General features: G+C 33.0%; 1 pseudogene across 1 annotated transcript in view; it reads left to right on the forward strand.

Moving 5' to 3' along the window:
- The window catches only part of LOC143249120 (death-associated protein kinase 1-like), a 159,731-nt pseudogene that overhangs the window by 132,478 nt on the left and 12,519 nt on the right, over positions 1-14,734 (forward strand). Inside the window, exons 19-25 of the transcript XR_013027563.1 lie at positions 140-217; positions 1,876-2,077; positions 2,741-2,866; positions 5,317-5,511; positions 11,445-11,707; positions 12,892-13,098; positions 14,224-14,406. The product of XR_013027563.1 is annotated as a death-associated protein kinase 1-like (transcript). The remainder of the gene's footprint in view (positions 1-139; positions 218-1,875; positions 2,078-2,740; positions 2,867-5,316; positions 5,512-11,444; positions 11,708-12,891; positions 13,099-14,223; positions 14,407-14,734) is intronic.

Below are 14,734 nucleotides of genomic sequence, written 5' to 3' on the forward strand. Positions count from 1 at the left end.
AAAGATTAATACAAATACTGAATTATTTCATGCTCTTAAATTGTACACAACAGAATAAAATGTAAACCACTTTCTTACAATTATTTTTACATTAGAAATTTATTTTTATTAAATTGATGGTTTTTCTAAATAAAATTAGGATGGCATTCCAGCAGAAATAACAGCCTTGGCTCAAGGTTTTACTGATATCGGAGAGTTGCTGAATAGGTTAAGAAATGTGAGTTGAAATATTACTTAGTAATTTGTTTTGGTAAGTTGCAGCTTGTGTATTAATTAAACATTTCCTTTTTAATATATATATATATAATAAAAATAATACATTTGACTGACTTATCCTAGTAACCTGGTGGACACATGATTTAATTAAGTTGCTTTTCTTTTTATAGCAAATGACTTGCAAGATTATAAATGTATTAATATGGAAATATATCCATTTATGGTAGTGTAGAATTATTTGTAATAGTAATGTATTGCATCCTAAATATTTAAAATAGCCGTAAGTTATCTGATAGCAGATTACTTAATGTAAGTAAAAGCAAATTTTATCTTCATAATAAAAACGTAAAATTTTAAATCTTTGAGGATTTAAAAAAAATATACTGTTGTAGCTCTCATGCTAAGTTTGTAAGTGTGCTTATGTTTAAAAGTAAGAGATTTTACACTAATTTAAGTGTAAATAAAGTTTATTAGTTTATATTTTTGTGGAGCATTGTACAAGCATAACATTTTGGTAAACTGATGAATTATCTTTTTTGTTATGAGATGAAACTTTTGTTCCCACATAGGTTAATGTCTCTTTACTATAGAAATTTCAAAACAATAAATATTTTGAATATGTCTTAATATCAGAATGGTGGAATGCTTGATCACAGTTTTAATTTGTGTTATTAAATCTGGAATAAATTTATGCAATTTCTTATTTATTGCTTTATGATGAAATTTTTATACACTTTACCAAAGCAATAAGTAGCCCACCATAATATGATTTATTGGCATTGTATTATTTATATAAATTATGTATTTATTTTAGTGAACATGTTGGGTGAAATTGTAATCTATGCATATAATGCAGTGATTGAAATTTTTCTCTGTTATATTAGTCAGTAGGCCCGGCATGGTCAAGCCCGTTAAGGCGTGCAACTCGTAATCGGAGGGTCGCGGGTTCACATCCTCGTCGCACCAAACATGCTCGCCCTTTCAGCTGTGGGGGTGTTATAATGTGATGGTCAATCCCACTATCCGTTGGTAAAAGAGTAGCCCAAGAGTTGGCGGTAGGTGGTGATGACCAGCTGCCTTCCCTCTAGTCTTACACTGCTAAATTAGGGACGGCTAGCGCATATAGCCCTCGAGTAGCTTTGCTCGAAATTCAAAACAAACGAACAAACAAATTAGTCAGTATTTAATTACAAATAAATTTAAAGAGTTATTATTGGGTTCTGTCAATACAAAGTAGGGCTACTTTCTGTGGACAGCTTTTGTCAGTAAGTTTTGTATTCTGTTCATATTACATTGAAATGGCTTCCAAGTATGCTTGTGTTAGTGAAGTATCTTAGGTTTCCTACCATTAACACAAATCAACTAAACAGAAAATAATGTTAGCTCTTCCTTTTAATTATGTTGATTTCAACAAGTGAAAAGTTGCTTGTCTTTTTGTAAATTTAATCAAAAGTTTGTCTATGTTCAGTGAAGTATTTTCATGTTTTTAATTTCAAAGTAAATCTTTGAAAATATCAGTTAAATGCACAGTATTACTTACAATGCATGACTCCAGTTTGAAAGCAGTGAAAAACATCAAGTACTGGTGGCATCAAAGTCTGTAATCAGCCTGTAATTTTCTAATTGGAAATTTTAATCTTGTACATGTCTTTTTAATAGGAGCAGTTACGTGAAGATTACATAGCCCAACTTATTCCTACAGCTCAGCCTATTTCTCGTGTGAAGTTGAAGTTATTTGGTCATAGTGGTGTTGGGAAGACGACATTAGTTGATTCATTAAAATGTGGATACTTCAGCAGCTTTTTTAGAAGATCTCGAGCATCATCTCCAACTCCTTCTGATCACAGAAAATCTAAGAACAGTTAGTGTTGCATATTCATTATTTCTCTCTTTCTCTTAAGAAAATAAGTTTTCAATTTGTTTTAAAACTCCTTACATAGAACACTTCTAAATAATATGGGTAAACTTTCTGTTGTTCTGAATTGTTCAATATTCCTGTGGTTACCTTTATATCGCATTAGTAGAGTATGTATTTTTTTTTTATGGACTGTCAGGTTTTTCTGTTTTTTCAGTGGTACAATAGTAATTGTTCAGAAAAAGTTGTGTTCAAATTATTAATTACTTTTACACTAAATTTAGATGTATAAGCTCTATATAGGAGCTCTTTGGAATTTTGGCCTTTTAATGTTTGTAAATTTTGTTTCAAGAAAACATTTATATTAGTAAAAAAACACTTTTATTATTATCATTAATAGGCAATGTTTCTGTTTTAAACTCCAGTTAAGTTTTAATATCATTAAAATACTATTTCACTCTGAAATGCGCCTTGATGTTTCAGAACCTTCCATTCTATAGAGAATTTAAATCAAAATAAGTAATACAAATGCTTATATAAACTACAATAACCTTTAGAAATAGTATCTTCCTTAGTCTATCAACCTACAGTGAACCTGTATTTTTAATAATGATATTCAATCTGAGAAAACTAAGAATAAAGTAGTTTGTATACATTCCATTCAACCAGGTTGTAATTCCAGTACCTCAAGCATAGAGCTAAGTGTGTCTACATCTAACAGTGTTCCATTGATATTTGATACTAACATGGATTGTTATACAAAAGGTGTTGACATACAACAACTCAGCATCCCAGGTTTGTATTTTGAAATATGAAGTTGTAATATGCACAAAGGTAGGTATGGATAGTGAAATTTTTAAAAAGATTTAAACATTAAAAGAAAATTTGATCATCATGTAGAAAATTGTTGTGTGTGTGTATATTGAGGTTTAAACCATATTCCAATATTTTTAGTGAATGTGAAACAACAATACATTTTGAAGCACTACTTAGAGTTTGATGGTGATTAACTAACTTTACAAACTTGTGTTATATACTTAAATTTTACAGTATTTCAATCCCTAGGCTGCTGACAGTAATGAGTTTTATTAAACAACTTTTATATATAGTTTTTTAAGATGTTTAAGTACCTTTAAATTGTATCTTTTGAAAGGCTTTTTGTCATAAGCAGTTTGTTAGTTTTTAGTACCTGGTTCAAAACTAAAAATTTTAGAAAAGAATACTGATACAAGCGAGTTGATGAAACTAGAGTCTGTGTGTGAGGTCAAACTAATGAGGATATGTATTTAATGTTTGTTTAGAGCATTACCAAATTTCTGACCTAGAGGCAAAAGCAAAGCAAAAGAGCTGAACATGTTGTATTAACAATGTATAAACATGATATTAAACATTGCCTAATATTGTAATGAATAAAAAAAGTCATGAAAGATGTTCATAATATGCTGCATCTCTTACTTCAGCATGTTTCAGTGGTCTTATAAATTGTTTTTATTTTAAGATTTCAGATTCAAAATTTCATCATCTCTTGTATAGTTGTAATTTTGTTTTTAACATAAAACATGATTTTGCTATTTGGATAAGTCACTCTTAACAATTGGACATAATATTTTTCAGTACTTTTGTTTGCCATCTTGATTTACAGTTTGATTGGAAATTTAAATAGAATATACTTTAAAAAACATGAATATTCCTATTACTTAGAAGTAACATCTGTAGTTAAAAATAATATATAATAAACTGTAGAATGTTGTGATATGAAACTTAGCCATCAAATTACTGGTTTATGTATGTACTATTCACTACCAGTTTGATCCAGATATTTTGTCATACTGAGTAGTTTTATGGTTTTGTGTGTTACAACACTCAGTATAAAGAACTGACCAAAATGTTTCAGTTAAAATCACTCATTTACTGTCTAAAGTGTCTAGGAAATTATTGACCCCTTCATGGTTCACAGAGACCAGTCAATTACTTATGATAACCACAATTATATCTGTAGCTACCTCAAAAGGTGTCCATCTTCCAAAAAATCTTTTTATAAAACCTACCTGTGGTACCTTAAAACATATGCTACATTTAGTCCCACTAGCTTGTGAATAAGGTATATATCCTAAGAGGAGACAAGGAACACAAAATAATGTCATATTTGGATTCAACAATTCTATAAACTTATTTCTTGTGAATCGTTACGTCTGTGTTTTAGGTCTTCTTTGTAGAAGGATATACCATAGTTCTTTAGCTACCCCACGGGGATTCCACCTGTTGTGGTACTTTAGAATGTTCAACACTTGGTTCCACTAACTTATGGTGTTCCTAAGATTCTTAGGGGCCAGAACCACAAAATACTATGCCAGGCTCAAGTTAAATGCCCCTAAAAACCTACTTTTAGATCCCGTCATGCCAGGGTGACCTGAGTGCAATTGGTATGGGGGCTGTTTCATATAAATTTTTTAAAAAACCTAGAACACCTTAAGTTTGTCTATCAAGATCAGGAAGAGTTTATGGACAAATTGAAAATAGGATTATTAATTGCAAAACTAACAGTATTTTGTGTGTTTGTGACTCATGCTATTAGAGACCCTAAACTAACAAATTCAATGACCAACACCCCAGTTGGTGCAAAATAATCTAGAAGAATGGACTTCATCAATAATTCTAGAATTAAATAATTATCTAAATTTATACATGAGTGTAAGTTTTAAACCACGTAAGTTAAGAGAGTAATACCTGATGTTGCAACTATCATTGACATTAATTTTGAAGGATCTGACAACCTGTTATTTTAAAACTTTCAACAGATCACATCAATGATTGAGAGAATGACAATTTTAAATATAGAACAAAATCATATCCACAGGAGATTTTTAGAAGAATAGCATGTTGCACATTTTGGCCCAATTCTTGTTTCCGTAGATAAAGTCAACTCTCTCTTCAAGTGCAAGTACTTTTATTACCATGTAAAAAATCAAGTAACAGATGGCAGTATTTAAAGTTAAGTATTAAAGTGATTGTACAGTTTGTCAGACCCTGGAGAATAGGTGATGGCTGTAGCCAAAGCATCAGGCTGGTTGTGTTCTTTTAGCTGGTTCTAATTTTGGACTTATATTCAAGTTTGTTATCCCAACAGTTCAGATTCATAGTTACTTGTAAATTTATACATTTTAATTATTAATTTGCTTTTCCATAAGCATTTGCAGTACTTTTTCAAAAGCTAATGTAATTACTATTTTTCCAATTAACACCAGGTGTTGGAGACCTTAGTGTATGGGAATTTTCTGGTCATGAACCTTATTTCATTGTTTACGATCATTTTATTGGTAACACCAACTGCCTTCATGCTATAGTGTTTAGAATGAATGATCCACCAGAGGTACGTTATCAACAAATTCTCTTTTGGCTTCATTTTCTTCAAGTTCGCATTCCACCAATTGAACCATTGAGTGAGTACCATAACACAGTTTATTTTTCTTACATTCACATGTATATAAATACATAAAAGTAAATATACTAACATGCATAATAGTATTTATTAGAAATATTTACTTCCATCAATGCATAATTATGTGGAGGGATAACTGTTTGTGGAGTTCCAAAGAAGGATATTTATATGTATACATATAAATGTGTACCAAAACAATTTACTTTTTTGGTGTTACTTATACAATATATAAACATTTATTTGACAATCATAAACGAGAATTAAAGAGAGATGCAAATAATTTTACTGATTTTTATCATTGGTTTATGTTAATGTTAAAATACTTGTATACGTGTTTGTTTGTTTTTAATTACAGTGTAAGTTGATGTGGAAGCTTTTTACTTCATTGGTGAAATAGTATGATTAATTTCTGAAATGGAATTGCTTCCTTTCACACCAAGGCTATCTCAATAATTGACTTCCCTCTAAGCATTGCTGAAAGGGTTTTAGAAATCAGCACATCTGTTTTGTGTCATTTCTGAACATGCATGTATAGTGACTACTCTCCACCAATAGTGTTGAACCACCTATAACCACCTGCTCAATCTTCACTTTCTTAATTGGCATGACACTGTTTAAACATATGTAACATTTCCAAGTTTATGCTTTGTTATGGCTTCAGTTGAAACTTAAAATCAATTTTTTAAATTTTGCATTTTTTTAAAATTGTTTCTGCAATTTTGCATTAAACTAAATACTCATTTCTGAATTTTATATTTTTAATGTGAATTTGAGATTTAATGTAGCTGACAATGATATTCTTGCCATAGATGACAATGCACGTAGCATTACTTCTCAGGACCCAGTATCAACTTTATCTACTGAGGAAGCTCAAGCCTTGGTTTTCAGGGGGTTAGTATTATGTCTGGCTGATGATTCTTCACCTTGTCCAGCTGATCGTGTTTCTGAGGAAGTCTACCCTGACGAGGATGAAAATTTGGACTCCATTTTTCTGGCATCTCTTTTTTTCTGGTATGTCTCAGTCTGCACCCATTCAGGACATTTTACTACTCACTCTATTTTTACAACTTTTCAATCAGGTATATTATGTTTTAGGTGTTTCTGTGCAGCCAGTGTTTTCTCCCCTATCTTATTTGGGTGGAAGTCCACCTTTGAATTATTATGTTCTTCCCCTTTTCCCTGCTGTAAGTGTTCTTTATCAGATTTTTTGATCAACTACTGTCAGTATAGACATGTACCATCCACCTTATTTGTTGGATCAGTAAGCCTTAGCTTTTCATTGTGCCTTGATACAGTTTTGCACTCGTAGCTTTTAGACTCTCTTTTGCTTCTATATAGCTTGCATTTGGGGGGCTTCTATGCACTCCAGTCAGGTGCAATTTTCCAGCATTCACCTTTCCCCTACCTCAGTTTTATGCTACCTTTTTCCTCCCTCCTTGATCCTGAACTCTGTCTCAGGGACTACAGGCAGCACAAATTCACAGATACGAAGTTTTTGGGGCTTATCTTTGATCTAAGCTGACCTTCATACTACATGTCAAACAGCTACAGGTCAAATGTACAAGAGCACTGAACATCCTCCGTGTCCTCTCTTCCACCACTTGGGGAACGGATTGATGTTCTATGCAAAAGATATATCGTGCTCTTATTCAATTGAAACTCTACTATGGATCACTAATCTATGGTTCTGCCAGACCTTTGGCCTTAAAGATGCTGGACCCTATTCATCATCAAGGACTTCAGCTCTTCACTGGAGCTTTACGCACTTCCCCAGTTCAGAGCTTATACATAGTCTGTCTCATGAACCTTCTTTGCACCTCCGCTGTTTGCAACTGTCTTTACTATATGCTTCGAAACTTCATTCCTTACCAAATCATCCAACCTTGGGTTGTGTTTTCTTTCCTTGGTGGGCCATACTTTTTCAGACCAAATGGTCTGCCATTGCTCCTTTTGGCTTTTGTGTCCAGTTGCTGTTGGATGAATTGAGTCTATCCTTGGAAAACATTGCTGTATCCACTGGTCAGCTCATCCCACCATGGCTTCTTACAGTCTCCAGTTATGACCTATCTTTAAGTCATCTGAGAAAGTAGACACTCCCAATTGGAAATACAGAATGGTATTTGTTGAACATTTTTCGAACCATTCTTCCATTCCTATTTATACAGATGGTTTGAAATCAAGTGACTGTGTGGGCTCTGCCATGGTTTTTGTGGTTCGATGGTTGCACGCAAACTCCCCTCTACAGCTTCTGTGTTCACTGCTGAAATGTAAACTATTTCTCTTTCCCTGGATCACATAGAAGCTAAGCAGTACTCAAACTGCACTATTTATACTGACTTGCTCAGTTCTCTACTGGCCCTGGAATCCCTTCACGTTGGTTTACACCCTGTTCTTACCGATATTCAAAATCGACTGGCCCATTTCTCTTCAACATCTACTTCTATCCAGTTTTTCTGGATGCCGGGCCACATTTGTATTCACGGGAACGAGCTCACCGACACCGCAGCTAAATCTATCTGCTCTGGCCCTATCACTGCTGTGCCTGTTCCATACATGGACTATGGTCCTATATTCAAGCCTCTGCTCCGTGCTAGCTGGCAGTCGACTTGGAGTGAGCAAAGCGAAAACAAGCTTTTCTAAATAAAATCCTCTATTGGACTTTGGCCTTCTTGCTTCCATAAAGATTGGAAAGAGGAAGTTGTTCTAACTAGACCACGCATTGGTCACAATTTTTTAATTCATCATTTTATTTTATCTAGGACTGATGCACCAATGTGTTGTCTGTGTAACACTCAGATCACTATGAGCCACATTTAACTTTCTTGCAGTCCTTACGACTCTCAGTGACAGCACCATTTTAAACATCTTCTGTCCTAAGGTTTGTCCATAACGTTAGACAGTGTTATTGGTGATGGTGACACTGTCCACCTTGGTAATGGTTTTAGTTTTTTAATATATACATTGGTTTTTTTTTTAATGTGGCTCCCTTTTAAAAATCACAGTTCATCTAGTTCAATTTTAAATTAGAAACTGGTTGTAACATTAAATAACTCTAAACCAGGACTGGAAAGGCCAACATCAGGTGACTAACGCTGCTGTGTGAACTACCCATTAGTCATCCTGGTGAGTTATTATTATAATTTTGCTATGCATCTTTTAAAACTTTTTTTATTACTTTCCCTATTGAAAATGGTCATAACATCAAGTAACTCAGAACCAGGACTCGAAAGGCCAACTTCAGGTGACTGACGGTGGTTTTTGTACTTACCTGTTAGTCTTTCTGGTGAGTTATGATAATTACAGATACACTACAGAAAGTCCTTTACAACTTGAATTACTATAGTTTTGCTCTTAACATTGTAGACTAGATGTAAATGTTGGTTTTATGCTATTTATGTTTTTCAATGCTGTTTTTTCCCTTCATTTCCTTCTATGTATTTTACTACATTTACTTTTACCTTTTCACCGGACGTTTGGCGCAGATAGCCTAGCTGCTTTGTGCCATAAAACATTGACCAACCAACCTTCTCCTTTGCTTACCAGTGGCATAGTGGTATGCCTGCAGACTCACACTGATAGAAACCAAGTTTCAACACCTGCGGTGGGTAGAACATAGATAGTTCATTATGTAGCTTTGTGCTTAATTTCAAATAATCAATCAATTTTCTTCTCTATTGTAGGAAATGGGTGTGAAAGACAAACTACATTCCTGGGCTGCACAAGTTCAAGCAGGGAGGATCAGTCACGTAGTTTGTCTTTCACACCCATTTCCTTACCATTGATTTCCCAACTGTACATGCTTTCCGAACCAGGTAGGCTTCTTTGTCCAGTTTCATCCTTGAGGTGTTATGTGGTTCATACTGTCTCCTTTAAGGCTTCATGTTCCTGACTATTTCTCCCTTGGAAACCTTTTGTTTCCTGTGATTTATATCCAGTAACTCTTACTGATTGGGTTTGTAAACCCATCAGGATTACATACTTGGATTTGTCTATGGAATGTTGCTGTCTTCAGAGTTTCTCTTCATATAAAATTCTTCACATTACCATGTCTTTAGCTGCTTGCCTTTGCCCCTCTCCTTTGAAGAAATCATTTTGGCCAGTATATGGACAACTCCCAATATCTTTCTTGCTCATTATCTGCACAATATGGCTGTTTCTTCTTCTGGTGGATATCATCTTGCTCATATGACAATTTTGCACATGTCTGTTTGTCTGCTGGGGTACATTTGTTTGTTTTGTTCCTTTTATATTTTCTTTTAAGCTTTCTTAGGTTTCTTTAGAGATCTCACTTAGTGGCAAATGTTGTCTGGGCTGGTATGCTTTGTCTCAAACCCATACTAAATGCAGTAACTATAATGCTCATGGTTGAGATTGGTTCATCCTGGAAGACCACTGGGTGTTTTTTTGTGGTGTTTATCCATGTATTATATTTATATCTTGAGTGGTCCATCACTCATGGACTTCAGAAATAAAGTAGAAAGAGATTTCTGGCAATCTTTGTTGATCCTTTGATTCCTTAATCAGGTTTGATATGCTTTTAAAAATAAGAAAACACAGTCACCCTTTGCACTGTCTCCTGTATAACATATTTGAGGTCTCCTACTGTTGTTTTTCTTGGGTGGAGCATGGATGTCCTTGCCAATCTCAGATTGGTGGACCAGGGAGGCTTACACCTGAGTGTTACTAAACTTATGCTCCTTTATCTACAAAAGTAGGTGAAGCTGGTTTGTTACTGGTGCTTTGCCCAAATATTTTCTGCGTGGGTGAATTGCACTCAATGAAATTAGTGATCAGTTATTATTTTTTGGGGCCAGCCTATGTGGGATCCTCCTCATAATTCCAGGTTCAGGATGACAGTACCCTGTTCCAATGGTTGTATACTGTAGACACCTTTCTTCTCATTAATTCTGAATGCAGAAGGTTCTTTCATGTTTCAGTGGTTGGAGTTGAGAGAGAGAGAGTGTTTTTCATAATACTGGCAGCATAACGTCTGTGCTTTGTTCCTATGGTTGGGCAAATGCTGTTGGTCTTGTTCATACTGTTGAGTCCAGACAATGTCAGGTTTGGTTTGTTACACTTTTTGCTCCCATCATAGTTTTGGGAGTTTGTCCAGTTACAACTATTTGCTCACTTTATCTTTGTAATTCTGGTTGCTTTATGTACACATTCTGTTGTACATAAGAAAGATGAGTGAATATTTACTTACACTGAAAACATATTTCCAGTAGGTACTTGTCTCCTTTCACACCCTCTCCACCCTTCCTTCCCACTAAAACTAGTGTTTTTATTGTAGTATCTACCAATTATTGAAAGTGAGGATTGAGCAGGAATAGCAGAGGGAGCTATTTGTAATGTGATAACTGGCAAAATACTATTAGTGGAGAGTAGTCACACGATATGTGTATGTACAAAAATAGCATGAAACCAGTGGGATATAAGGACTGGTGCACTGAGTACTTAAATTCTTTTAGCAGTGCTTAGAGAGCAGTCTACAATTCAGATAACCTTTGTGTGAGGAGAGAGGTGAGTACCTATCAGAAATACATTTTCAGAATAAGAAAATGTTAACTTTCATAATCATAATAGACTCTTTTTGTCTCATTATAACTTTTATGTAATAAAAACACAAAGCTCTTAACACATAAATCTAGGGTGTATATATCTCTTTTCTGCATCAATGAGCATATTTGAGATTTCAGAATTAAAGAATAACTCTAAATTTTAATTATCAGAAAAAGATATTTAAAAATATTTTAGAATTGATATTTCTGATTTCATAATGTCTTTTTAGTAAAATTCATGAAACACAATGAAAAATTGTCATTGCTCATTACCACAGAGATCACAATCATTCATAAGTCAAATAATTAACATTGTAAAATCTCCAATGTGTTCTGTTTCTTTTGGTTTTAGGTTATTCTTATGTTGTTTTAGGTTATTGTGGTAGAAGCAACAGTTCTGCCAAAGTTGTATTAATAGCTACTCATGCTGATGTGGCTGGAATCTATCGTAACTCTTCTTCTGGAGAATACATGAACACAGAAGTAACTACAATGTTGCAAGACCTTAAGAAACAATTTGAAAATATTCTTGACTTGCATGATACTGTTTATATCACAGATGCTCATGTAGCAGGCTCTCCTGGTATGAAACATTTGAAACAGTACTTAAGTACAGAGAAAGTCAAGGTTGTTCAGGTAAAATATACCATATTTCAGTGATCTTATTTGTATTGTTATCTTTTGTCATGGAGTGCCATCTAAAACATTTCTTCAGTGCAGAAAAAGGCAAGGTTATTCAGGTAAGATATACCACAGTGTTATTTTACCTGTAAGGCTATCTCTTGATATGGCACATCATCTGAAACAGCTTTTTAGTACAGAGATTGACAAAGTTGCTCAGGTAAGGTATATCACAATTCAATTATTTTGTTTTTAGTATTATTTGGTGACATGGACTGTCAGATTTTTTTGTATAGAGAAAATTGGACTTAAGGTGAAGTATACCACATTTCATTTATTTTAACTGTATTGCCTATTTTATCATAATTAAACTGTGAGAATAATATGCAGGTATGTTGATTATATTACTACTGTATGGTACATCTTTATTTCATTGAGGCATTTTGTAATCAGTCTGTGCTCAACTTGGTTGAAAGGCTTAGGACCCAGATTGTCAGCAAGATTTGTATAAGTACAGTTTCCTGTCAAAATACAGAAAATTAATAACTAGAAGATTAAAATTGCTTTGTTGAGATAAATTTCATACCTTTCACAATGTCCAGTTCATAAAACTGACATTTAGAAATTTTCTTTTCTGATTCCTGTTCAGTTTTTACATTTTGATATTAGTACTTCAGTATTTTTGCTACAGTTATTTTGTTTTATTAGACTTAGATAGACATAATATTATTTCAGACTCGTTATTATGTTTTATTTTTATTCTTAGTGTTAATATCAATAGATTCAGTCAGTAGCCATTTCTATTGTTGTTGTTATTATAAGCAGATTTTCAGTAAAGTAAATAATTCGTTCTGATGCACTTCTGTACTGCTCCCATAATTTTAGTTTGTAAACAGAACAACACATCTCCAGTTTTATATCATATTTAGTTTTAATTTTTTATCAAAAAACGTTTTCTTGCTTGAGCTTTGAGTTTCCTAAATATTCTTTTGTGTTGTTGTTGAAAGAAGGAGAGAAAATGTTTTTTATTGTTATTTCTTTTTGTGTGTAAGAGTGTTTTTGTCTGTCAACTTTTTTGTAAATTTTTGTAATAAATTTTTTTTCTATTATTCATATTTTGATTATTTCTTAGTGCATGCAACCTATAGTTTATGAAGTTTGAAACATATGTAATAATGTTTTATGTATATACTCTTCAGAATCTTCCTAAGCAAACAGGATTTCTTGACTCCATGATTTCTCATCTACCACCATGGAGGAAGTCTTCTGCTGTCTTTCCTGTGTTGTCATGGCAACAATTTGTTGACATGGTGCATTTGCAGATTAATCCATTAGCTGGAGAAGATCACATGAAAGAACTGATTACACAGTTGCAGTTAACAGGAGAGGTTAATTCTTCTTCTGGTGTAATAAAAATAGTTACAAAATATCATTTTTGTTACTTATAAAAATTTTGAATTTAATAAGCAAAAAAAAGTGATTTTGTTAGGTACAGGTATGCCCCTAGTATATTTCATGCAATTTTACTCTTATTTTGTAATATATATTGACAAGCTTGAAAACCATTTTTTGGGAGGAAGGATTTCTCAAGGATTAACATAACTGTTCTCTTGGTGTGAAAAATGGCCCAGTCCTCAAATCAAATATATTAATGATTCAAATGTGGCCATGATTTACTATATTTCTGTTTCAATAGCATATCTGAACTAATGATATTTTGTCTTTGTATTAGTACTACTGAGCTCAATTCAGTCACGTGTAAGCTTGGAAAAATGTGTATCTTAATTTTTTCTAGTACATTTCCCTGGTGGAATTGGATATCCTTCTAGTTTTTGGAATTATATTGGAAATTCAAACTGGATTTAATGAAAAGTATTTTTATCCATCCAACTCTTTTTAGTTATTCACAAGAATGTAATGCTACATTCAAATATAGGTTGATTCCCAAGAATGACTTAAAATTGTATAATCACAGGTTAAACAAAAGTGGGTGATTTTTTTCGTATCAGAAAGAAAATATTAATAAAAAAATATAGAAACTTTTTAGAAATATGCAAATAAACAATATTTAACAGTGTCTTTAAAAAATGTTTATAAAATTTGTTTTAGATATACATTTAGAAAAAAAAAGAGTACTCGTGAAATTCATAAAAAATCTATTGCTTTATTCCTATAGATGTGACAACTGGCTGACCTAATAGATGTAATAAAATGTTTGTTTAATAATCTTTTAATCTGTTTTTGTACCAGTAGATATGACTAGTCAGTTCAAAAACTTTATTATATTGGTCAAGTTTCCAAAAGCACAAACTATACTCATTGTGTGTTGATTGAGATAATAATGTGAAACTTTTTTATATAATTCCAAAATATAAAAAAATTACACATTTACCTAATTCAGTCTTTTAGTTTTTCATATTGATTTGGAACATTCCATATTTGGACTCAAGAAGATAACTATTATGCTCAAAGTAAGGTAAGAAGCTTGCTGCAAGAAAAAGAAAATGTTTCATGTCCTGACTATATTATAGGTGTTGTACCTTAAGTCACAAAGTCAAGATCTTGTTGTACTCAACCCAAGGTGGCTGTGTGTAGATGTTGTGGGTCAGCTCTTGTCACATGATCATCTTCAACAAGCTCGTGTAACAGGTTGTTACACTGTAGACGACATTCAGCTTCTGTTTCCTGAAACTGATGCATTGGACTTACTTCAGGTAAGATGCCTAAAGAATAACTCTAAAAAAAGATGAAATAAACAAAGGATTACCTGTTTTTGGAAATGAGTAATATACTGATAAATAAAAAATATATAAATAAAGTATTTGGTTGGGCATAGGTTAATGGTTAACATGAGTGGCTGAAAAATCTAAAGTTCCCAAACATACATTCTCCACACTTTGAGCTATATGGTAGCACTGCCTATATAGGGATATCTTGTATTGTTTATCAAAATGGTATTTTAAATATTTTCTCAATAAGTCATTAGAACTCTACAATACTATACAGTGTTTCCTTTAACAGTATCTATGTAATCACTGAATC

Source organism: Tachypleus tridentatus, chromosome 4, assembly GCF_004210375.1.
Source record: "Tachypleus tridentatus isolate NWPU-2018 chromosome 4, ASM421037v1, whole genome shotgun sequence".
Taxonomy (NCBI): Eukaryota; Metazoa; Arthropoda; class Merostomata; order Xiphosura; family Limulidae; genus Tachypleus; species Tachypleus tridentatus.